The following is a 13,293-nucleotide window of genomic DNA, read 5'->3' on the forward strand; positions in this document are numbered from 1 at the left end:
TTCGACTGGGTCTCCCGGGAACCGAGAAGTCAAGCAAGGGACAGCCCTGGGCCTAGAATTCTGCTTTGATCCATTTGTGAGCTACACTGACCCACGTGTACCAAGCTTCTTCGTGCCACATACTTTTGCTGCTACATGCTGGATCCAATCAACCAGCACACTAACCTGATGCGTAATCACCACTTCAGAAAGTGCCTAGGAGCCTGGCTCCACGATGGTGAGCCCCAAAGACAAGAAACCTACATTATTTAAAGGTCTCTGACCCTCTGGCTGGCCTTTTAAAAGACATATCCTTGAACATTGACATTTGCTCCTCAAATCATTTGCCTGCATGCCTGTCTTCACCCTGAGTGTTCCTTTATTCTCAAAATCTGCATTCTATATTTCCTATACTGGGGTATGTCTTCAGTGTTTTAAATAGTTGTGTGCACTGTTAACTTTTAAAGACCTATTATTTCATTATAGAACCTTGTCTGGATATTCTTTTATTTCGGTGCCAATATAATACTGTTGCTTGTATTGCAACTGTATGATCTTGTATCTGCCCTGGCGATCATAGTCTGCCCTCGGTCCACGTTAGCAAAGAAAGGAACAGGGAGGTATACCTTTCGGCTGTGCCTGTTTCACTTTATGATTTGAATCACTGCTGGTTTAGTAGTAGTACATTGCTGAATGGGTAGTTAACTACTACTCATCCAAGCCCCAGAGGTAGAAAGTATCCTTTAAGGTGAGACCTGTATGGGTAATGGGGATAACAGCTCCCTGTAGTCGGACTGTGTCTCTTGTCAGGGAAAAGAACCAGCTTCACATTAAACGGATGAAGGTAAAACACTGTAGCAACCCAGACAAATGGTTTCAAATTGTGTTTTCCCTGGAAGCTCAGCTAAGGAAAATAATCATGACCCCGTGTGACCCGCAGGTATGAATACAATGTTTCAGTTTCTTCCTGTGTTTGCAGAAAAGAAACTAACACATACAAGGCTAAACTGTATTAAGCATTGTTCTCCACTTCCAACAAGTGTTAGAGGAGATAAAATGTTACAATTTCTGTGATCTAAATACCTGACAGTAGAAACAAATGTAACCAACACTTGCTCAGAATTACTAGAGTATTGCTATCTAAAGGACAACACATACTGGGCTTACCAAAGCACACAGAGATGCAGGTATCCCCAGGGGCTGACAACAACCTGATAACACAAGTCTGTTTAGAATCCAAAATGGTAGCTGGCCCTTATAGAGTTTTAGGCTAGAGCACTGAGAGGCCCCCTGACCAGGAGCACCTGGCCAATCAAGGAAAGGCACAACCCACAACACAGGTGTAGGCTATCTGGCTCTACTCCATTTTCAGGTTTATAATGTCCCTGATTCCTGATAGACTGTCTCCTTCCTCACTTGCCTGAAGGAGTTCATCACCTTAACGCCCTCAATACCAAAATACACAATAATAAACGTGCCCCCACACCTCCATGTGTGCATAAATAAACATACCTCCATATGTGTGCTGTGGAGAAGTCACAGTGCAGACCCTATCCCAGGGATTGAAGGGGGCACTATGGGCTAGAGGAGCAGGCTCATCATAACCTTCTGTAGTGAGGCACATTATACCCAGAGGTAGCCAAGTGTAGTAGTTGCAGAGCAATCCTCCTAGTCCATGCCTCCTTGTCAGGTCAAACAATCCATGATGATATTGGCTATGTGGCCGATACCCCTACTCACCAAGTCCCATACACCAGCTGTCCATGATGTTCATGGCAGGGGCCACTTGTTATGGAGGAGAGGTGATGGAAGGGAGAGGCGGAACACTGGTTCATGAGGTCCAGGGCCATTCTAGGAGTGCGCACTTCATGACTCTGTTTGCCAGCAGGGTTCCTCGCTGACATATCACCCTGAGAAAACAAAGCTTATAGGATTGGTCACAGAAAGACATTATGCAGTGTCACATATGCCAAATGGGACCCAATGTGGAGTCTTGGCGAATCAGAGGTGTAATGGTGCCAGATTCGGGGGCAGTATGTTGGCCATCGATGTGGATTCCTGTATTGAGGTTGAGGTTCTGTGAAATAAACAACAACTCTGGGAGTATATGTATAATAATTAGGGGAGGATTGCATTTGAGCATCAGGTGTTCATTCTATTTTTCTTTCTTTAGTAAGTGCTTCCATGTTAGGTGAGTAATTGTTACAAAATATCCATGACAGAAAACCATCTTTCAAAATCTTCACTAAGCAAGCTCAGAATAGCGGGAAAAATGTGGGAGGAGCTACATAATGGTTTGGTGCCTTGAGGGCCATTGAAGGGATAATAAGGTTTGCACTTCTTCCACAATTCCCATACCAGGAACAGCCTCAGATGAGAACAGTGATGCAGACCCACTGGCTGAACATTGCAGTTTTGCAGTTCAGATGTATTGGAACCTCGCAGAAATACAGCTTCAAGGTTGCCATCTGTGTTTTATATATTCGAAAGTGCTTCCCTTTTGAGGTTGAGGTTCTGTGAAATAAACAACAACTCTGGAAGTGTATTTTATAATATTTAGGGATGGATTGCATTTGAGCATCAGGTGTTCACGTAACAGGAGCGCTATTTTTCTTTGGTTAGTAAGTGCTTCCATGTTAGGTGAGCAATTGTTGCAATATCTCCACGACAGAAAACTATCTACCCTCCTCTCCCTGTCCCCTCCCAGCCTCCTTCTGCAGGAGTCAGTCCTGATACAATCTGGTTTCACCATCACCGTCTTGTGGCCAATGCTGGATTTGACTTTTATGGAATTCATTAATTCACGGTGCGTCACCCTTTCTCATGGTGGCCCTGAATCATGCTGTTGACATCTTCATCTTGTGTCCTGGCTTGTAACATTATGTGTTACTACTGACTTCTGCAATTGTGTTCGCTCTCCCCTCTTGCTTCGCCACTCTTTTTGACTGCTTACTCTCTGTTCTCTCCTCCTCTCCTTTTCCCAATCTCCTCCCCTCACTTTCTTCTATGCACTTAATCTATCCGAATTGTCCCTGGGCCTATTATGATAGCAACCTCGTCTGTCTCCCCCCCTCCCTTTACTTGTCCAACCCCCCCCTCCAGCACTATCTGAAATGTCGTCGGGCCTAGTATGAATCGTCGCTTGTTTTGTTCCTCCCCTCCCTTTCTGCACCCCTCTCCCTCACCTTTTGTTTTTCTCCAGCTCTATCAGAAATATCGGCAGGCCTAGAACGGTAGTCGCCTGTCTGTTTCCATTTCCTTCCCACTCTCCCCCTCCCTTCCTTAGCTATGTCTTAGCTCTTGCACTATCTGAAATGTCGCCAGGCCGAGTACAATAGTTAATTTCACATCCTTACTCTTCATGGGCGGTAAGAATGTAATTGTATTTTCCCTTGTTCCCTCCCTTGCCTCGAAGCGCTCTGAAACACATTGTGTATAGGCGCTATATAAATAAACTATCATCATATGTTAGAAGGGGCAAGAATAAAGGTGTGTTGGTTGGAGAACAGATCTGTGGAGCAAGAAAACACTGAGTAGAGGAGCGCCACAGGCGTGAGATTATTGCAGAGGGCTGCTGTAAACCGCAGAATAGAAGGCAGGCCTTCCCCATGATTCACGGTTGGTCATAAGGGTCCCATAGGCCTCAGTGGGCTGCTGAAGACCCACGGGTGAGAATCAGGCAGCGTCTAAAGGGAAGAGACTATCCACAATCTTGATACAAACTGCGGAAGCTGACCCAAGAGAATCTTCTTCCACATCTCCTGGCACCAGGCTTCCAACCACCATTTCCCAATGATTCAGTGCTCCTGGCAAGTACATTTAATCAAGTTATCTGGCAGTTGACACCATAGCTCCTCTCACCCTTAAAAAGGCTAAGAAAGCTAAGCATTCCAATGCATGCTTCTCTAAAGAACTAATGAACATGCGTTAAAAAAATGGCTTTGCTTGCCACATGGAAGAGAAACCCTAATGTAGATTCCGAAGCAGCCTTCAAGGCCATTGCCAGACTACAAAGCAGCCATCACCCAGGCCAAAGCTGCTTCCTTCAACACCAGGATTAACAACGCTAATTCTGGGACTAAGGAAATCTTTGCACTCTTCAGGTAACTGGAGACTCCCTCAACCCCACCATCCACCCTCACAAAGGACGAGTCATGGTGCAACACGATTCAAGCTGCCATGCTAGATAAATTGGACATCTTGCACTCCAAAATTCAAGCTCACCAAAAGACCCTATCCGCTCTTCTAGTCCCTTGTCCCACGACTCCCTGCACAGCTTCAGCCTCCAAGCAGGTACCGACCTACGAATTCTGAGACATGAGCGAAGCAGACGTCATCGTCCTCATCAAATCTATCAAACCATCCAACTGTAAAGGGGATGCTTGCCCAGCACACATCATTATGGAATGTGCCCCTGCCCTCGCCCCATTCATCACTGCCTTCATTAACTAATCTTTCCGGTCGGCCCATGTCCCAACTTCACTGAAGGAGGCCTGGGTCCGACCGCTCCTAAAAAAGCCTTCCCTTGACCAACTGGTCCCTGGGAACTACAGACCCGTCACCACTGTTCCCTCCCTGCTAAAGATCTTGGGCAAAGCATGCCTACCTGCAAGTGCAAAAATTCTTGGATGATGACAACCTCCTTGGACTACGCCAGTCTGGCTTCCAGCCACGGCATGGCACCGAATCGGCACTACTTGATCTTAAAAATCAAATGGATGACCTGAGAGACGTAGGCAAACCGGCGCTCCTGCTTCTTCTAGACCTCTCAGCGGCCTTTGATTTGGTAGATCATAGAACCCTATGTCATCATCTATCCTCCATGGCCAACTTCTCCCCGAAGGCCTGTGAGTGGATATCACTTTTGCTCAAAGAAAGAGTGATGAAGGTGTTCCCGGATACCGCCAGTGCCAACCCCAGTCCAATCAAATGTGGGGTCCCACAAGGATCCTGCATAGCCCCCACTCTCTATAACCTCTTTACCAGGCTTTTGTTCCAAATCCTTGACAACCTGAGCATCTCATATACGAACTATGCAGATGACACCCAGGTGCTCATCCCTTTGTCGGGTGACTATCCAACTGATATGAACACCCTCAACCTCATCTACTCCACAATTCATTCCTGGATGACAAAAAACTGGTGATGTCTCAACAGCGAGAAAACAGAACTCCTGCTAAATGGCTCCCCCACCACATTGGGTAAATTGGACAAGCAGTACTGTTCATTCACAGTAGACAACATTCCCATCACAGTGTCTCAAGTAATCAAGACACTGGGCGTGTATCTTGAACCTAGCCTTATCACGGCTAGGCAGGTTAATGCCATCACCTGGTCTGCAGCCTATCATTCTAAACTGATCAATGCAGTTAGGCCCCTCTTATCCCGACAGAACTGCATCACCATTGCGAGGGCCATCATTGTTTCCAGTCTGGATTATTGCAATGCCCTCTTTGTTGGAACATCCCAGAAGAATCTGGCTACACTCCAACTAGCTCAGAAAAATGCCCCAAAGGACCGCAACGGGTATCTCACGTAGGGATCACACCTCTGGGGTCAGAAGGCTGGTACACTGGCTACCTGTCAAGGAAAGGATTGTATTCAAAACGCTTGCCCTCACACATAAATGGCTTAGCGCCCCTTTACCTAGCTCAAAGGATCATCAAACAGACATCCTCTAGACCATTCAGGTCTGCATATGCCAATCACATCACTGTGCCTCCCACACGCAGAGTGTGTGCAGGGGGCTCCAGCTTCCCAACCATGCCTGCTACATTATGGAATACCCTCCCAGCCCAAATCAGATTGATCGAGTCTCATGCAGCCTTCCATAAGGCCATAAAACTAGGCTCTTTGTACTATTGGCCTCTCCCTTTAAGCTTGCATTCTGTATTCTGCCATCTACTGTTTCATGCAATGTACTGTATCATGCAATGCAACCTTTGAACATGCTCTCTTATCTAATTGTAACTAAGCAAACTGTATTAAGCCTTTGTCCTTGGGCCGCTTTCCTGTAACCCTCAAGCAAGCTCTCGTACATTTTCTTACAGCGTCTCGAAGCCCGCGGGCTGTAGTGCGCTCTAAAAATCCAAAAATAAATAAACTATCCCTGGAGCCCAACCAATACCTGGCCATCAAATATAGGCTCCATCAAGAGGGAGAATTGTTAAATTCCTGGGAGCAATGATCCAGAGTAGACTTTAGAAACAGGACTGGGTGCACAGGAGCCAGGAAATCTCACCAGAGTTGCCATGCAGAGACCTGGGGCAACTACACTGTCTGGGTAGACAAGATAAGGGTATTGGGAGAAAATCAAGACCTGAAATACACAAGAGATCAGAAGTCCTGAAACTGCTACTAAGTGTGCTGAGCATTATATCCTTGAAAGAAGTGACCTGGGTACTATATTCCTACAGACGTGAGCTAGCCACTATAGGCCTTAAGAATTGAGCTAGGTCATACATCCATAAAGAAGCGAGCTGGGTGCCATATCTGTAGACTATGAGAGCCAAGGAGGTGAGCTGGGCACTATATCCCAGAGTCTATGGAGTAAATGACAAAATGCAGACTCAGTGCTATATGCCTGAGACTGCCTTTAAGTCAAAAAGTCTGCTGGGCGCTGTAGTTCTGACACTGTCAAGAGGAATGCTTGGTGCAGTATCCCTGATGCTGCACTTATTAGAGACCAGTAGCCCCGCACCAGTAGTCCCATTACACTGGAAACCCCAATGCACTAGTTTATTCCCCTACTTGAATGTTTTTGGCTATTTCATTCCAATTCAGATCTTTTTCTATTTTAGACATTGAAACTGATTTGCTCTTTCACATTCTATTTGCCGCAATGTGCACATAGCTCTGCACGCTTCCATGCAGGCTGTCAAACTCCTGTGCATGGACACACCTGTACACATGCATGTGGCACACCCACCCTTCTGCATGCCTTAATCCAACAAGCATGGGATTCAGACCACAACATGGTACAGAGACGGCCTTAATTGACCTTAAGGCACAAATTGACGAGCTCAAAGGAAACACAGCCATGCTGCTCCTCCTTGATCTGTCGGTGGCCTTTGATTTTGTGAACCACGCAGTTTTATGCAAACACCTAGCATCGGCCGCCCACTTCTCGAGCGAAGCCATAGCTTTTGTCCAGTCATTCCTGGACAACAGAACTATGCGAGTCTCCTCCACCTCGGGATCAGCAGGCCTTATTCAAACAACTTTTGGCATCCCACAGAGCTCTTGTGTCTCACCAACTATGTATAATATTTTTACTAAGCTATTTGACAAATTAGACAGACTGGGTGTCACGTACAAGAACTACGCAGACGACAACCAAATCCTCATTCCCCTTTCGGGCAATTTAGTCTCCGATACGGCCTTGGTAAATGAAATAAACATCCTCATTTAGGCATGGATGGCAACGCATGGCCTCTGCCTGAATGACGATAAAACAGAGATCCTGATTCTTGGCTCAGCCTCTAATCTAAAAAGACTTGACACAAGTACTCCGCCTTCAACATCGATGGTAACATAATTACAGTATCCAAAGAAGTGAAGACACTAGGCTTCTACCTGGACTCTACCCTAAACCTGAAAAAACAGGTAAACTCCCTGGCCTCATCAACCACCTACACCTGTAAACCTATTAGATCATGTAGGCCATTCCTCACACAAGCCAGCTGCATTATCTTAGCCAATCCCCTAATATTATCTAAACTTGATTACTGCAATGCCCTATATCTAGGAGCCAATAAATACATAATTAACAAAATCCAGACACTGCAAAACAATGCCCTTAGAACGGCCTTGAATTTCCCGACCAGAGAACATGTTTCCAATACTAGGAGAGACCATCACTGACTTAAAATTAGCGATAGGATTCTCTTCAAAACAGTGTCGTTAACCTTCAAATGTCTAAACAAGGCAGCCCCACCTTATCTCACGGAAAGAATAAGAAGAACCTCCAGCTGCCCCTCTAGAGCTGGTAACTCCCACTGCCTACAAATACCAAGATTTAGGTTAAAAGAAAATACAGCGGTAACAGCTTCCCAGTAAAAGCTACCCATTACTGGAATGCACTCCCATATGAGCTTAGAATAGATCAGTCCCACTATAGCTTCAGACGCAACACCCTCATCTGGTTTAGATCCAATGACCACTATGACTAACCAACCTGCACCAGCCTGGAACGATTTGTTATTTATATATGTATTGGCTTTGTTTGAATGTATGTACGGCTCTATCTGTCTTTACTCTGTAACTAAGCTATCCTTGTACTCTGTTGCGCCCAGTTACCTAAGGGTTTGGTGCGCCCTATAAATTAATAAAGAAACAAAAAAATAAACATGAGTAAGCACACACGCACCCAACCAACTAGGTCAAGCGCGTGCACACTCATTCACACCCACACCTCCAGATAAAGGTAGCGTTTTAGAAATAAAATGGTTACTTACATGACCTACTGTGATATGCCATGATAGATGTCATCCTATGTGTACTGTCCAACCATCATCGGCAAGCACACACACCTAACCAGCATGGACAAGCGCGTGCACACTCATTCACACCCACGCCTCCAGATAAAGGTAGAGTTTTAAAAATAAAATGGTCACTTAAATGACCTACTGTGATATGCCATGATAGATGTCATCCTATGTGTACTGTCCAACCATCATCAGCAAGCACACACACCTAACCAGCAGGGACAAGCGCGTGCACACTCATTCACACCCACACCTCCAGATAAAGGTAGCGTTTTAGAAATAAAATGGTCACTTACATGACCTACTGTGATATGCCATGATAGATGTCATCCTATGTGTACTGTCCAACCATCATCGGCAAGCACACACACCTAACCAGCATGGACAAGCGCGTACACACTCATTCACACCCACGCCTCCAGATAAAGGTAGCGTTTTGGAAATAAAATGGTCACTTACATGACCTACTGTGATATGCCATGATAGATGTCATCCTATGTGTACTGTCCAACCATCATCGGCAAGCACACACACCTAACCAGCAGGGACAAGCACGTGAACACTCATTCACACCCACGCCTCCAGATAAAGGTAGCGTTTTAGAAATAAAATGGTCACTTACATGACCTACTGTGATATGCCATGATAGATGTCATCCTATGTGTACTGTCCAACCATCATCGGCAAGCACACACACCTAACCAGCATGGACAAGCGCGTGCACACTCATTCACACCCACACCTCCAGATAAAGGTAGCGTTTTAGAAATAAAATTGTCACTTACATGACCTACTGTGATATGCCATGATAGATGTCATCCTATGTGTACTGTCCAACCATCATCGGCAAGCACACACACCTAACCAGCAGGGACAAGCGCGTGCACACTCATTCACACCCACGCCTCCAGATAAAGGTAGCGTTTTAGAAATAAAATGGTCACTTACATGACCTACTGCGATATGCCATGATAGATGTCATCCTATGTGTACTGTCCAACCATCATCAGCAAGCACACACACCTAACCAGCAGGGACAAGCGCGTGCACACTCCTTCACACCCACACCTCCAGATAAAGGTAGCGTTTTAGAAATAAAATGGTCACTTACATGACCTACTGTGATATGCCATGATAGATGTCATCCTATGTGTACTGTCCAACCATCATCGGGAAGTACACACACCTATCCAGCAGGGACAAGCGCGTGCACACTCATTCACACCCACACCTCCAGATAAAGGTAGCGTTTTAGAAATAAAATGGTCACTTACATGACATACTGAGATATGCCATGATAGATGTCATCCTATGTGTACTGTCCAACCATCATCGGCAAGCACACACACCTAACCAGCATGGACAAGCGCGTGCACACTCATTCCAACCCACACCTCCAGATAAAGGTAGCGTTTTAGAAATAAAATGGTCACTTACATGACCTACTGTGATATGCCATGATAGTTGTCATCCTATGTGTACTGTCCAACCATCATCGGCAAGCACACACACCTAACCAGCAGGGACAAGCGCGTGCACACTCATTCACACCCACACCTCCAGATAAAGGTAGCGTTTTAGAAATAAAATGGTCACTTACATGACCTACTGTGATATGCCATGATAGATGTCATCCTATGTATACTGTCCAACCATCATCGGCAAGCACACACACCTAACCAGCATGGACAAGTGCGTGCACACTCATTCACACCCACGCCTCCAGATAAAGGTAGCGTTTTAGAAATAAAATGGTCACTTACATGACCTACTGTGATATGCCATGATAGATGTCATCCTATGTGTACTGTCCAACCATCATCGGCAAGCACACACACCTAACCAGCATGGACAAGCGCGTGCACACTCATTCACACCCACGCCTCCAGATAAAGGTAGAGTTTTAAAAATAAAATGGTCACTTAAATGACCTACTGTGATATGCCATGATAGATGTCATCCTATGTGTACTGTCCAACCATCATCGGCAAGCACACACACCTAACCAGCAGGGACAAGCGCGTGCACACTCATTCACACCCACGCCTCCAGATAAAGGTAGCGTTTTAAAAATAAAATGGTCACTTACATGACCTACTGTGATATGCCATGATAGATGTCATCCTATGTGTACTGTCCAACCATCATCAGCAAGCACACGCACCTAACCAGCAGGGACAAGCACGTGAACACTCATTCACACCCACGCCTCCCGATAAAGGTAGCGTTTTAGAAATAAAATGGTCACTTACATGACCTACTGTGATATGCCATGATAGATGTCATCCTATGTGTACTGTCCAACCATGATCGGCAAGCACACACACCTAACCAGCATGGACAAGCGCGTACACACTCATTCACACCCACGCCTCCAGATAAAGGTAGCGTTTTGGAAATAAAATGGTCACTTACATGACCTACTGTGATATGCCATGATAGATGTCATCCTATGTGTACTGTCCAACCATCATCGGCAAGCACACACACCTAACCAGCAGGGACAAGCACGTGAACACTCATTCACACCCACGCCTCCAGATAAAGGTAGCGTTTTAGAAATAAAATGGTCACTTACATGACCTACTGCGATATGCCATGATAGATGTCATCCTATGTGTACTGTCCAACCATCATCGGCAAGCACACACACCTAACCAGCAGGGACAAGCGCGTGCACACTCATTCACACCCACGCCTCCAGATACAGGTAGCGTTTTAGAAATAAAATGTTCACTTACATGACCTACTGCGATATGCCATGATAGATGTCATCCTATGTGTACTGTCCAACCATCATCGGCAAGCACACGCACCTAACCAGCAGGGACAAGCGCGTGCACACTCATTCACACCCACACCTCCAGATAAAGGTAGCGTTTTAGAAATAAAATTGTCACTTACATGACCTACTGTGATATGCCATGATAGATGTCATCCTATGTGTACTGTCCAACCATCATCGGCAAGCACACACACCTAACCAGCAGGGACAAGCGCGTGCACACTCATTCACACCCACGCCTCCAGATAAAGGTAGCGTTTTAGAAATAAAATGGTCACTTACATGACCTACTGCGATATGCCATGATAGATGTCATCCTATGTGTACTGTCCAACCATCATCAGCAAGCACACACACCTAACCAGCAGGGACAAGCGCGTGCACACTCATTCACACCCACACCTCCAGATAAAGGTAGCGTTTTAGAAATAAAATGGTCACTTACATGACCTACTGTGATATGCCATGATAGATGTCATCCTATGTGTACTGTCCAACCATCATCGGGAAGTACACACACCTATCCAGCAGGGACAAGCGCGTGCACACTCATTCACACCCACACCTCCAGATAAAGGTAGCGTTTTAGAAATAAAATGGTCACTTACATGACCTACTGAGATATGCCATGATAGATGTCATCCTATGTGTACTGTCCAACCATCATCGGCAAGCACACACACCTAACCAGCATGGACAAGCGCGTGCACACTCATTCCAACCCACACCTCCAGATAAAGGTAGCGTTTTAGAAATAAAATGGTCACTTACATGACCTACTGTGATATGCCATGATAGTTGTCATCCTATGTGTACTGTCCAACCATCATCGGCAAGCACACACACCTAACCAGCAGGGACAAGCGCGTGCACACTCATTCACACCCACACCTCCAGATAAAGGTAGCGTTTTAGAAATAAAATGGTCACTTACATGACCTACTGTGATATGCCATGATAGATGTCATCCTATGTATACTGTCCAACCATCATCGGCAAGCACACACACCTAACCAGCATGGACAAGTGCGTGCACACTCATTCACACCCACGCCTCCAGATAAAGGTAGCGTTTTAGAAATAAAATGGTCACTTACATGACCTACTGTGATATGCCATGATAGATGTCATCCTATGTGTACTGTCCAACCATCATCGGCAAGCACACACACCTAACCAGCAGGGACAAGCACGTGCACACTCATTCACACCCACGCCTCCAGATAAAGGTAGCGTTTTAGAAATAAAATGGTCACTTACATGACCTACTGTGATACGCCATGATAGATGTCATCCTATGTGTACTGTCCAACCATCATCGGCAAGCACACGCACCTACCAGCAGGGACAAGCGCATGCACACTCATTCACACCCACGCCTCCAGATAAAGGTAGCGTTTTAGAAATAAAATGGTCGCTTACATGACCTACTGTGTGATACGCCATGATAGATGTCATCCTACGTTTACTGTCAGAAAATATGTAATCCTCCTTTGTAGTATTCGCTGCAGAGCGCAGTCATTTTAAAATGGATCCGAAGAGGATTCCGTTTAAAAGGGTTCATTTTACGGCCTAGTCTGGCTGTTTTCCCAGGTGCCACTGATTATTAGTGTGGCTTTCTTTTACAAATTATTTCACTTTGCAACATCTGATGAAGACCTGGGACTTTCCAGGCTATTGTGTTCTGCAGTCTCTCTATAGCATGTTCAGTTAGTCCAATAAAAGCTATCAACCAAAACGTCGGAGAATTTTTCCTTGCACTATTTAAAAATGTTGCTGGTTGCATTTGTACTCGGCCTTGGAATGTCGGAATCGACATGACACAATGATGTATGTCATAACGCCCACAAGAATTCCGTAGGAGCACAATCAATATGTTCCTAAGCAAAGCAAGCACTCTGGCCTTTTTTTGTTTACTGGTGTGTGAGGGCATACAAGCTGAGGCGATGCTGCTGCCCCCTTCCGGCTCCTTTGTTGTTAATTTCGCAGCCTGGCAAACCAGCTTCGAGTTCTAATGCACACTATGTAGCGGTTATGAATACA

Source organism: Ambystoma mexicanum, chromosome 1q, assembly GCF_040938575.1.
Source record: "Ambystoma mexicanum isolate Mex_15411 chromosome 1q, UKY_AmexF1_1, whole genome shotgun sequence".
NCBI classification, from domain to species: Eukaryota; Metazoa; Chordata; class Amphibia; order Caudata; family Ambystomatidae; genus Ambystoma; species Ambystoma mexicanum.